Source organism: Dermacentor variabilis, chromosome 2 (assembly GCF_050947875.1).
Source record: "Dermacentor variabilis isolate Ectoservices chromosome 2, ASM5094787v1, whole genome shotgun sequence".
In the NCBI taxonomy this organism is placed as follows: domain Eukaryota; kingdom Metazoa; phylum Arthropoda; class Arachnida; order Ixodida; family Ixodidae; genus Dermacentor; species Dermacentor variabilis.
In genome coordinates, this window is record NC_134569.1 from 13053631 (window position 1) to 13067273 (window position 13643).

A 13643-nucleotide genomic window follows, 5' to 3' on the forward strand; every position below is an offset into this window, starting at 1 on the left:
AAGTAGCTTATTTCTAAAGTTAAAGAATTCCACAGCATGTGGTGTGGACGGCATAAAGGCAGAACCAATAAAAGCTGTGGCGCTGCATATTTGTAAAGTGATGTCACACATCTACATGACAAGCTAGAGCTTAGTCAAGCTGCACAGATGCAGCTTTTTTCTCTGGCCCCCTATTTTCGCAGTAACAATGTACTGTCTGCGGCGAAAATAAAACTTGATTGATTGAATATGCAATTTAATTTTGCGCACTGGCGCATTCCCCGATGAATTAAAGATTGCACGGGTATCGGTAGTTTTTAAAGGGGGAGACAGGAATGACGTGAACAACTACAGACCGATTTCAGTTCTCCCAATCTTTTCCAAAATAGTAGAGCAGGTCATTAACGAAAGAATTTTAAATTTCTGTACTCAAAATAATATTATAAAAGAAAAGCAATACGGTTTCCGAAACACCAATGTACTGAAATGGCGCTGCTAAAGATCAAAGAAAAAATAATACGTAACTTTGAGGACAAGCTGTACACAATAGGAATATTTCTTGACTTTAAGAATGCATTCGATTCCATTAAACACGATATCTTGTTACAAAAGTTGAGTGAGTACGGCATTAGGGGAACTGCTCTTAACCTAATTAAAAATTATTTAACCAACCGACTACAGTACACATACATTTGTCATTCCAAATCGGCAATGGGTGAAATCAAATACGGTGTTCCGCAGGGATCCATCCTAGGGCCACTTCTTTTTTTTACATTAATGACATCACAAACGTGCCTCTAACACCTGACATAATCATGTATGCTGATGACACTAATATCTTCTTTTCTGGTGTAAACTTGCTAACTCTCGAGCAAGAAGCAAATATTTGGCTCAGTAATCTTTCAGACTGGCTTAGAGCAAATAAATTGGAATTGAACACTAAAAAGACAAAATACATTATTTTTCGGCCTCGTAACAAAGGTATTTGTGATAGCCTAGTATTACAATTCCGTGATGAAGTCATTATACGTTCTACGTGCCAGAGGTTCCTTGGTGTTACGTTTGAAGAAAACTTAAACTGGTCCAATCATGTCGGCAACATTAAAACCAGCATTGCAAGATCCATCGGTGTTATTAATAAATTAAAACGTCTATTACCTTCTAGATTAAAAAAAAAATTATACTATGGCCTCGTGCATTCGCGCATCCAATATTGTTTATCTGTCTGGTGTACCACGACGAAAACTAACATCCATATATAGTTTACTAACCTTACAGAAACGCATGATTCGGGTAATTGAGAACGCACCCTATAGAAGCCACTCCGCTCCGCTTTTCAAGAAGACTTGTATTTTAACCTTAGAAAACCTTATTAACAAAAAAAAATAGCCATTGCAATATTTAAAGAGGTAAGACTCAATGAAAGCGCCTTTTTTAAAGCATACCTCCCGAATGAACATAAATATGACACAAGGCAATTAACTTACAACAAGGGCAAGATCCGTACCAATTACGGCATGCAAAAGCAGGCATTCATAGTTGCAGATTTTTTGACTCATCACCCTGCCTTACTCACTATAATAATTGAATCACCGTCCCTAAACACTTTTAAAAAAAAGTGAACATGTATTTGGTGTCGCTTCAGGCATGACTGTTCATTCTTTTGTACACAAATCAAATTCAGTATTTCTGTTACGTATTTCATGTACTTTTCTTTTTTTGTGTGTGTATGTATCCACTTTGTGTACCATGCTTGTCCTGTGTGCTTGAGTGTTTTGTGCACTGGGAATGGGTCGGGGAAGGGGACTGACACTTACTCAGGCATTCGTGCCTTTTTGTCAGCCTCTTTGACAGAGATTCTTTGTATTTTATTTCTGTCAAAATAAACATTCATTCATTCACCCACGCGCGCGCGCACACACACACGCACGCGCACACGCACGCACACACACACACACGCACACAGGGCGCAACTTCCAACAATATGTGCGCTGCAGAAACCTTTGGCAGTCATCCTCTAAAGTCAAGAGACAGCTTCCTTGCAGACGTTAGGATGGATAGTTGGGCGTGTTGGTTAAGCATGATCTAAAGTGAAGGTGCGACAACGACGGTGGACGAAGAGGGAACCCACACACGTGTGTGTGTGTTTGTTCCCGAGCATTCTCCCGACCGGCACCATGTGGCACGCTACAGTCAACCGCCCCATATGCTTCCCGTGCGGCTTCCCTGGAGCGTGGTTTTGCCCCGGAATGGCTTTCTCTCACGTGAAGAAGTCCGCCCAAACACGTACGCCGACACCGCAGCATGCTTTATCTGGCCCGCCTGTGAACTCCTCCTTTTCGAAGGGTACTGTTTTGGGATAGTTGGTTGCATACAATTCATGATCAACGTTATTTGCACATCCATATCAATGTTAACTGCGCAGACACACTTTATGGTGCCTTTCATTTTACGTCACGTTTATGTATGTACATAAACCATTTGACTTCCTACAATCAAAACCAGGTGAAAGTTGGCGCTTGTATCTGTCGTTCCCAGTCCTCCTGCCAAGTGGTGCGCGAATAACATTGATCCTTCTCTTCGACACACCGAAACTTGAATACACGCCGGTCGCGTTCACCACGTCGCCCTTCCCTTTCACCTATGCTGCGACGGCCTCCAACCTGTCCCAGAGGAAAACTAGGAGCCGTAGTTCCGGGGGCAGGAACTGCGCCATATGCCAACTTCTCAAGACCTAGCTTTCCACTCTAATGTTGTTGCCGTCTCTGTCGAAGGTGTCCCCGTCCTAGCTCTTCTCGACACGGGAGCCGCAGTGCCTGTTATGAGTGAAAAACTTTACCGTGAACTGCGAAAAGTTACGACGCCTCTTCCTGACTTCGTTCTGAGCACTGAGAGTGCGCGACGAGTCTGACCTCTCGCGGCGTACACAGCGCGGGTCGTTATTCTGGACCATCTGTATACAGCCTAGTTCGTTTGCTGCCGAAATGCTCCCCCGACGTTATATTTGGCTGGGACTTCCTCTGCACTCATCATGCCATCAACTGTGCCCGCCCGCGCTTAAGTTAGCGCCGTTGTACGACTCCGTTTTTGTCGACTCGCCGCATATCTACTTGTGTTCGTTGCCGCCGATACCGTGATTCCTCCTTTATCATCCACTCCGATGCCGCTTTGCTGTGACGCCCGCATACGGTCTCAACTATTGTTTCCATTCCTTCTGAAACCACTTTCCATAGCCAGTGCTTCCTATAGTTTACTTCGCCGTACTCAAGATACTGCCAGAGCCACGTACGCTTCCAATCTGTTTTCATGCCCCTAGCTTCTATTGCGCGGCAACTGAGTGGCTTTACCGTGTTGAACTTGATGCCGTCTCTATATATACCACGTTCCTGACCGCCCGACTCCTTTTCAAATTGACGCCATTGAAGCTTCCGATGTATACCTTCTCGGCCTTCCTTTGCCGATCGAGGCCCTTTCTCGATGCGTCGACGCTCATCTCACGCGGCAGCAACACGCCCGGATCATCTCCTTGCTTAAACGCTTCTGCACCAGCTTTGATCACTTGGGCTGTAATTCAACCGTGGCTCACGATATCGACACTGGTCTCCACGCTGCTTTGCGTCAAGCCCATATCGCGTGTCAGCCACTGAGCGCCGCATCATCGCAGAACAAGTTGACGACATGCTTCAAAGCGGCGTCATACAGCCCTCGAACAGCCCATGGGCCTCGCCGAGTGTTCCAGTAAAGGAAAAGGACGGCTCAATAAGGTTCTGTGTTGGCTACCGCCGGCTGAACAAGATCACGGGTAAGGACGTCCATCCATTGCCTCATACAACTAGATGACGCCCTCGACTGCTTGCAAGGAGCAGAATTTCTCTCTTGGTTAGATCTGCGCTGCAGCTACTGGCAGGTCCCGATGGCTAAACCCGACCGCTCCAAAACAGTCTTCGTTACACCCGCGTGTATGAATTCAAAGTAATGCCATTTGGACTCTGCAACGCGCCTGCCACTTTTGAACGCATGATCGACAACATCCCCCGCGGCCTCAAGTGGCAGACGTGCCTGTGCTACCTGCACGACATTGCCATCTTTTCACGCGACTTTGCTACGCATCTATAACGCCTCGATACTGTTCGCACTTGCTTCAGCTCCGCTGGCCTACAGCTAAACTTAAAGAATTAAGTGTTGATTTGGCGCTCGAAAGCTGCTTATTCTGGGTCATGTCATCTCCCGAGATGGCGTCCTTCCGGATCCTAGGAAATTTCGTGCTGTTGCCGAGCTTCCCAAGCCGACGATGATGAAAGAACTTCACAGCTTCCTCGGCTATTGCTCATATTTTTTACGTTTCATCCGCAACTTCACCTCAATAATAAGCGCCACCTTCTTCGCAGCAGCCGCGGCTTTCAGCATGGTCACCAGCACGCGACGAGACTTTCACCAAGCTTTCCCCCCAATGGAATTCGCACGGACGCTATAGCGGTGTCGTCCTCGGCGCTTTTCTCGCCCGGCGTAATTTGGCGAGTTCGTCGCTCTCTAAATGCCAGCCGTGCGTTTAGCAAAGCCGCAGCCAACTAGTGCGTCACGGAGAAGGGGTACCTAGCCATCATATGGGCCGCAGGTAAGTTCCGACCTCACCTTTACGGACGCCCGTTCGACGTCGGTACAGAGCATCATGCGTTGTGTTGGCTTTCCTCCTTAAAAGATCCATCCAGCCGGCCCACTTCGTGTGTTCGTGTGAGTTCGCTTGGTCAGGTAGGACGTTTGTGTTCAAAAGAAGACGACTGATAGTGTTCATTCGTTTTAAAGCTTCACCAGAAAAATCCATAACTTTGGAATGCAGTGCAACAATACCTCAATTGCGCACTTGTTTCCTTCTTTCAAAATAGCACCCCCAAGTATATGAAGGGCCACACCGTACCGTGCAGAGCGCATTCCCCGTTGGCTACGTGATCGAACCCATCGAGCCGTGTTCGGACGTGCGCCGTCGTGGACGAGATATTGTCAACGTCGAACGCCTAACGCCTCAAGCCATGCTATGATCCACTCGTAGTGAGCAGCTGTTAGGTCTCCGGACGTCTCGCTTTTCCTTCCCGGGGGTCATTGTAGCGAAGAAGTGGAACACTATAGCGGGCCATCCTCGCCAGCGCTTTCTATATGGTGCCACTGCTCTAACAGTTCGTCTCAAACGCCACTGACTAACAGACACCTTTACTATATATATATATATATATATATATATATATATATATCATACCACACGAAGGACGACTTGCAATTTTCAAGCCTTCAGGTAGCATGTGTGGGTTTATTGACTAGTTGCCTTCAACCGAAAAGACCGCGTACACGTGGCGCCTGCGGCAGAAAGGATGTACCACATCCGCCGCCAAGGTATGTGAGTGGTGGCGCTGGCTAACACTCCCAGGTTTAGTTCTAGTAGTAACACATAAATACCCTAGAAAGTGAATGGCAAAACGGCGCCGCGGTAGCTCAATTGGTAGAGCATCGCACCCGTAATGCGAAGGCGTGGGATCGTTCCCCACCTGCAGCAAGTTGTTTTTTCACCCACTTTCAATTCCATCAATTTATCATTTCGGAAGCACTCTAGCGTTATTATTTAGCCAATGCAATGAGACTGCACATTTACGTGTATAATGGCCGACGCAATACTGCATTTCGCTAGTCTACTGCTCCAACGTTCTTAATTGACTTGGGTTAACTTTCAAGCGACTTTCGTTGGGCTGCAGACGTCTCTCGTTAGTCAATGAATTCCGCCTCCCGAACCGTTCAGAGCGGTGCCAAGTACCTGATTCTTTAGAAAGAAAGGACGCTTAAAAAATTTCTTCATAATATTTGAATTAAATTCTACATAGACACCTCAGAGCAGAATTCAACGCTTATTGCGAGATTCAAGAATGTGCGCTTTTCTCTGTCCTCCATCATTTCTTCCAGACGTGGGCGAGCAACCCCCGCCTTCGCGCCAGAGAGAATTCTTCGCCGCAGCTTTTGCCCCGCTTCAATATAGCTACGCCCACAGCGCCGGAATGACATCGGTAAACTGGATACAGGAAGAGCGGAAGGCAGGCAGCACGCAATACATGCAGAAAACAGCCCGGAAAGTTAGACCTGTGCGCGCTGAGTGAGAACCGTAGCGCAACATCGAGGCCGGCCACACCAGAGTGCTTGTGGAAACTGTTCACCCACAATTTCTTATAACCGACGAGGCGACTCATTAGTTACCTATAACCACTAAGCCAGCGGTTAAAGGTTGACTACCAATTACAGAAGCACAGCAAAAGTATGATAGTAAAACTATTTCCTCGCTCGCCTCTTCAATAAGGAGAGGCGCAATCAGTGTTTGCTTCTTTCTTCCGAGAGAAATAAGAAAATAAGAAAACGAGCTTGGAAGGACTCGCACACGATCAACGATCTCTTTTCGGCAAATCCAATTTAGCTGATTTAGGTAAAAGAGAAAAAAAAAAGCTGGCCGCTCTGAGATACGTATGCAGCTTGCTCTAAATCTAATTAGCCTCTCAAAGCCTCATGCCAAAACAAAGCACACTTCTCGCGTATCTAAAGCGCAAATCCGGGCTAGTTGGCTGCAGGGGCAAACACCACGCAGAAAACGAAGCACGCAGTAAGGGAGCGCCTCTTTACATCACACCTGCGCAGTGACGCCTCCCGGTGAAGTTTGTTGTATAGCGCACGAAGAGACCAGGACACAGAAAGGGACGTGCACGTGCACACACACGCGCCTATAGCGTGTGCGCGTCCTTGTGTGTCCTCGTCCTTTTCATGCGCTATAAGGCTCACCACATGCCATGTATACAAACACGCCCAAAAAGCTACGGTAGCAAGCCTTCCTACGTCTCTCGCGCCGCTTGCGACCGGCCTTTCTCGAGATCACTATGTTTGCTTTGTTTTCATTTATCACACTCGACTCCTACATGACGCGCATGCCTGAAGGAGCTTGCCTTTCCTCTGCAGAGACTCTCTGCCACTCGTGCCACCTTCTCGCAGACTCGACCTGACTGCCTTACCGAAGCCTGTACACGGTATACAACATTCCTGCGCCCTTTCTGGTGACTGCGCGCATTCCACCTGGTTGTTGTACGTCTTATCTGGCATTCCAGAACAAAACTTTCTTTGCGAAGCCTCGTGAAGAGGCCTGCCGAATAGCGCAGCCCATGCGTATACAACGAGCCAGCTCGTACGCATCTGGACTGCCCCTTGCCGGTGACCAGCTCAGTTCTCTACACACTGCAACAACAAACGCTATACCAAAATACCTTTACTGCAAAAAGAAATTGCCCAGGTCCAACGCACACAGTGGAATCCATGGGCCCATTCGGCTGGTGCCTACCACGCTCTGACTCGAACTGCAACGGTGCGGAGCCGGTTCTTCATATAGGATTCGGAGTGAGCGTGAATTGGGTGTGCCAGAACAACGATCCGATTGTGAGGCACGCCGCAGTGGGGGACTGCGGATTAATTTTGAACAACTGGGGTTCTTTGACGTGCACAGGCGTTTTCGCATTTCGAACCCATCGGAATTCGGCCGCCGTGGCCGGCATTTGACCTCGCGCTTAGCAGCGCGACGCCACAGCCACTAAGCCACCACGGCGGGTTAAGAGAAAGCGTGGACAAAGCGAACGCATCCCGCCGCTGGCCATGTCTGCAGCAGTCAAAGGCCGGAAGACAGGAGGCATTCTGTAAGAGTCCACCCAGTTCACATGTCCAGTTCGCCTGCTGGTGAAGTTCTGAATGGCTGGGCGGGGCTGCGGCGTCCATAGCAGCCAGGTGCCACTTGAACAGCAGATGAAATGGACACGTCAACTAGGTGCACTCTTACAGAATACCTCACCAGGCCCGACTTGTGCTGTAAACAAAGAAGGCTTGACGAGGCATGCCACTACAGCTGAAGCCCAAGGGTGTTAATATGCTGACGTCAACAATGGAAGCTGTAGGAGCCACGTGACCGCAACTCTAGGGCGTCTTGAACGAACATGTAATAACGAAAATAACGAATTTAAGAACGCGTTCTCTAACGATCCCTGGACAACTCCTAATCCGCACAAGGACGTGTTCTTAAATTTATAATTACTTTCGTTATTAAACGTTCGTGCAAGCCGCCCCAGACCACCATTGAGTTCCCAGGTCGAAGGTGAACTCTGAGCTGGTGCGCGGCGACCTGAGAGAACTGGCCGAGCGTAGCGCTCTGCCGGAGGGCTCGAAAGTGATTTTCCGTGAAGCGGTCAATTAAAAGCTGCAAAAGCGTTCGTCTTTTGCAGGAATACTGTCTCTTGTTCCAGTGCACAATTTGGCAGTGAATAGAGCGGGACCACAGTCCAAGCGCAACATTTCTTTTTAAATGCGAGCAGGGTTTCTTTTTTGTCTCCGTGCTCGTGGTTGGAATCGCACGCATACTTCTCTCGTGCAAACTCCAGCTCTTTGAAATGCACGTGCTCTCCCGCGAGAGCTTCGTGGCGTCTGAAGGTTCAGGTCCACGTGGCCGGTGTTGTGTCCGTCGCCTGTGACAGTTGAGGGACATCGCCAAAGTCCGCTGCGCGTCCGTTGAGATGCGCCATTTCGTTTTCGGGGCTCACCACAGCTTCGCCTAGACATTAAGAAGTATCGTAATCGTCGGAAATTTTATTTATTTACTTATTATTTATTTTGCCTTTACATGCCTGCCCACCTCACAATTTTTAGGAATCCAGCAGGCACGACATGGAAGGCAAAGAGCTAGTGGGGAAGGGGGCGGGGAGGGCAAAGCACGCATTTATAGATACAAAGCTTTCCCGCAGCACACACCTTTTATGGCATACATGGACACAATATTGACAATTATTTTACCGGGACCCGCCGTGGTTGCTCAGTGGCTATGGTGTTGGGCTGCTGAGCACGAGTTCGCGGGATCGAATCCCGGCCACGGCGGTCGCATTTCGATGGGGTCGAAATGCGAAAAACACCCGTGTACTTAGATTTAGGTGCACGTTAAAGAACCCCAGGTGGTCAAAATTTCCGGAGTCCTCCACTACATCATCATCAGCCTGGTTACGCCCACTGCAGGGCAAAGGCCTCTCCCATACTTCTCCAACAACCCCGGTCATGTACTCATTGTGGCCATGTCGTCCATGCAAACTTCTTAATCTCATCCGCCCACCTAACTTTCTGCTGCCCCCTGCTACGCTTCCCTTCACTTGGAATCCAGTCCGTAATCCTTAATGACCATCGGTTATCTTCCCTTCTCATTACATGTCCTGCCCATGCCCATTTCTTTTTCTTGATTTCAACTAGGACGACTTGAACTCGCGTTTGTTCCCTCACCCAATCTGCTCTTTCCTTATCCCTTAACGTTACACCTATCATTCTTCTTTCCATAGCTCGTTGCGTCGTCCTCAATTTCAGCAGAACCCTTTTCGTAAGCCTCCAGGTTTCTGCCCAATACGTGAATACTGGTAACACACAGCTGTTATACACTTTTCTCTAGAGGGATAGTGGCAACCTGCTGTTCATGATTTGAGAATGCCTGCCAAACGCACCCCAGCCCATTCTTATTCTTGTGATTATTTCCGTCTCATGATCCGGATCCGCCGTCACTACCTGCCCTAAGTAGATGTATTCCCTTACCACTTCCAGTGCCTCGCTACCTATTGTAAATTGCTGTTCTCTTCCGAGACTGTTAAACATTGCTTTCGTTTTCTGCAGATTAATTTTTAGACCTCCACTACGGCGTGCCTCATAATCAGAAAGTGGTTTTGGCACGTAAGACCCCATAATTAAAATTATTTTACCGCACCGAACAAGCAGCAGCAGCAAACGTGGAACAGCAGAAAAACAACGCATTCTTTTTATGTCACAGTGACTTCTTCAGCGACTTTGCTGCTCCCAATTTCGCCTTCTTTAGGAACTCACCTCCATAAACTCGTTCTAAGCTAGTATCTTTCTGGCGTCCTTTAACTACCAGAAGACTTTCAACGGAAGGTTCGGCGACGAACCAACGCAATATTTTCGTAAACAATTTATTTTTGGTAAAACTTAGTGCAACAATCGTATATAACAAGAACAAATTCGTAAAATTTACCGAAATTTTGGGAGAGTTGGCAGGCATGCCTTTAGGTCGTAACTGCTAAAGCTTCACCCCTAATTACTACAAACACGATCTGACGGTGACAGCAAACTAAAAACAAGTAGAAGTGACGCTGCCTACAACGACGTGACCCCCTGTTCCCCGCTGCGCAGTTTTGCCGACAAAAGCACCTGCCTCAATTTCAGTATTGGTCGCCAGCGAAAGGACGTGACACACGGGGGGAGGCTCTGCAACGCTAAATATACGCATACCTGGCTTGCGGCCAAAATCAATTACGTTGCTTACGCGGCGTCTAGAAGCTCTGTCACTCCCACATTTTAACCCCCTCTCCCTACTCGCTGTACATGCCTTCCTGTCCACAGGCAAACGCGAAAGGGAACGATCATGCGCCCAGATTTTACGCATGCTTGACGTTACTGAGTTTGGAAAAGCGCGTGCGTGGACACTGCGTCCGGCGAATCTAGTTTTGGGGACCAATTTGTTTCGTGAATTGCATTTGCTCGTGATCGAAGTTCGCGAGGATCAGGCTGGCGCAAACATTAAACTCATTTACGGCGTACTTCAAGGTCAAACGCGGATTCGCGGATTATGTTCCAATTCTTGCGCATTGTGTAAACTCGCCGAAATATACGTTTAATCAGAATATACAGAAAGGGAGAAACGTTGAAATAAATAATGCTTCCTGGGTATTAGAGCGCGTTTTCTTTTTACTGTTTCTCTTTTCTTTTTCTCTAGATGATACGCGTTCAATACGTAGGCTGCCTGCTGAAAGAAATTATGCATATCACACGTACTGTGGCAATCGATGTAAGCGAAGCTTTCTGTGCCGTTTGCGTTCACTGACGATATTTGGCGATGATGTTGACGGTCTACGGCAGTTGTTGTGCGGCATTGTTCGAAGGCTGCGAAAAAGTTAGCGCTGTCATTCCCTACACAGTGTAAGAGTTGGGGTCGGGCATGTAAAAAGGGGTAGCTGGCCCATGCCGTCGTCCGAATCATCCACGCTAAGGACGTTGTTGAAGGTAGGAACTTGTTTTCATCGAGAACGAGGAGTACTGGTGTTATTTACAATATTTACATAAAAAGTGGAGAACGTTACATCTCATCCGTCTAGCATGACTGAAACGAACCACACTGAGGAGCCGAAGACGGCTGCTTAGAACACCGTCCCTGGATCCCTAGGCCAGGAAAACTGCAGTCCAACCTCCGTCCAATCGGAGCGTGCAAAGTCCCTTGAGTCGTGCCATCCGAGAATTTCATTTATGGTTATTAATTAAAGCTAACGTCCTTCTTGGCGACCACATTTCCGCGTGTTTCGAACCACAGGCAGTGCACACACGCGCCAAGAAATTACATGACTTTCAGGTTTGAGCTCCATTATTATTTCAAATCGTTTTAATTTTTTATCTCCATGATTTTAAGCCTAAGATGTAAGGGAAAAGGCAAGCGCTGTCGGAGTTTCCTTTTCAGTGTGAAATGTTTTTAGCTCCCGTTGTCGGCGACCTTTAAGTGACCTTGTGCCAAAAGCCAGAGCCATTATCCGGGCACTCAAACGAGAACATCCGGGCAAGTTGTGAGAACAAAACGAGATCGTTCGGGCAACTAGTTAAAACTTAAGAAAATACAGTCTCTAGCCCCCATCCCATTGTACAGGACCACATTACATACGCTTGTTACTGCCCAAACAAGCTACAAAAATATTGCTTCCGAGTTCTTTCTGTTTGTTCACAGTATCACTCAAGCTGTAACTCCTAACACGCTGAAGTTTTATTTGTCATTTCCAATAGCGGGACGTTCAAAAGGCAGATACAGGGCACCATATACCTCATTGTTATCTTTTGGCGCTGAGAGAGGGTTGCCTGTGCTCTCATGAACGCCAGCGGTCCGTGAGTTCCGCGGCGTGGGTTTTGCGTCGCCTTGAGAGATGCATGGCGCCACGCTGCTTTCTCCAGCCGTTTTTTCTTATTCTGGCGGGACAGTGCGCTCTGCCTCCCTGGCGTCTTTCGCTGCCTTCGTGCCGCCATCAGCCGGTTTTCTTCTTCTGGCTGGGCAGCGTCAACATGGACCAGTGCACAGTGTGGCGTGGTGCCGTGTGGTGGGGTGTGCCACATCTTAAGATTGTGGCTAGTATCATCTCCAACGAACTTGCTTTGCTGGTTGCCATTTCATGCTTACAGCTACTCGATTATAGGGACAGAAAGCAATTTTTTTCATGACATTTGTTTGTGGGCTGCTATTCTCAAGATTCTGTGGAATAATTGTGTCATGCATGTAAGAACTGGTGTGAACAACTGTAGTGACATAATGGTGTGGCAATATAACTAGCATATACTCCAGGTCATAAAGCAGGGCATGGCATATAGCATACATAACGTAAATATATACGGAGCCTCACGGCGAGGGCGAAGGTTCGTCTGGTGTCCATATAATCGCTATTGTGATAAAGAAAAGGACACAAAAGCATGCTGGGCGCACTTTGACATCCGTTTGATGCCATAACAAGCCTTATGGAAATGACCGCGTCCTGTGCGAAAACAGCCGAACCACGTGAAGCTCGGCGACTTATTATTGTGCAAGCCATCTAGTGATCTCTGTGTGTTGACCCTTTTATGCCCTCTCCCTCGTTACAGGGTAGCAAACCGGACGTGCGCCTGCTTAAACTTCCCTTGTCTCTATCCGCGAGGGGACGGGCCTCGCATTAAGTCCTATTCTTGCCCATGACGCTGAAAGCATAAAAGACGAGTGTTTGGATGCGCGTAACAATGACGCGTTAATCTCGAAACTCATAACTGCGATCGAATCAGGTGTCCACATCACGTGGTACATGTATGCTGCGGTCGAGTGCTTCCGTGCCGACACATACCGCTTCCACGCGCAAACAGAAGCGCGGTTGAAATAGTTAAGAACATGATCAGGGTACTCAAGAGTTGAAATTAAATACTGCAAATAATTGAGCACTACCATGCAAACCGAGTCGCAAGCAGTAATTCCAACTAATTACTGCGCAGAGACCACCGACTACTATTCCATCAACCACTTTGCGATCGCCATTTCGCTATTATAGCATTCATAATAGGAATGGCTTAATTATTTGCGGATACGTAACTCGTACTGAGAAATAATTACATGCTGTAAGCAGCAACACAAAGGGTGTTAACAATTACGTTGCGTGCAGGAAAGTGTCACATACCTACGTGTATAATATGCATTCTATTCCCAACAATAAAACTGGTCAAAACTTCTTCAGCAAAGATCCGCGTTTAGCCTTCCGCCTTCGACAAAATATTCCTCCTCGTCCTCTGAAGTCGTCGCTTTACTCTCTCCGCGTCGCTGTAACGCCCGCAGTGAAGACAATGGGCTGACACTGCGCCCACGCGCTATTCGCGTTAGTCGTACGGTGACGAGGTTGCGGCAAGCAACGCTTACTTCTCGTATCGTCATTTCAAAATAGGAAGTATGTCGTCCGTGTACAGTTATAGGTGCACTGTTAAAGGGAACAACCGTTTAGTATACATGACTATCAATACGCGACTGATTTATGGCAACAAGAAGTGCGGATTTTTTTTAAATGTCAGCT

At 47.7% G+C, this 13643-nt stretch overlaps 1 protein-coding gene and 1 non-coding gene across 4 annotated transcripts in view; one reads left to right on the top strand and one right to left on the bottom strand.

Annotated features, from left to right (window-relative positions):
- Positions 1–13643, bottom strand: part of LOC142571369 (diacylglycerol kinase delta) — a 481001-nt gene that overhangs the window by 276775 nt on the left and 190583 nt on the right. The gene's annotated exons all lie outside the window — the stretch shown is intronic.
- Positions 5453–5524, top strand: TRNAT-CGU (transfer RNA threonine (anticodon CGU)). The gene has a single exon. It is a non-coding gene; the product is annotated as a tRNA-Thr (tRNA).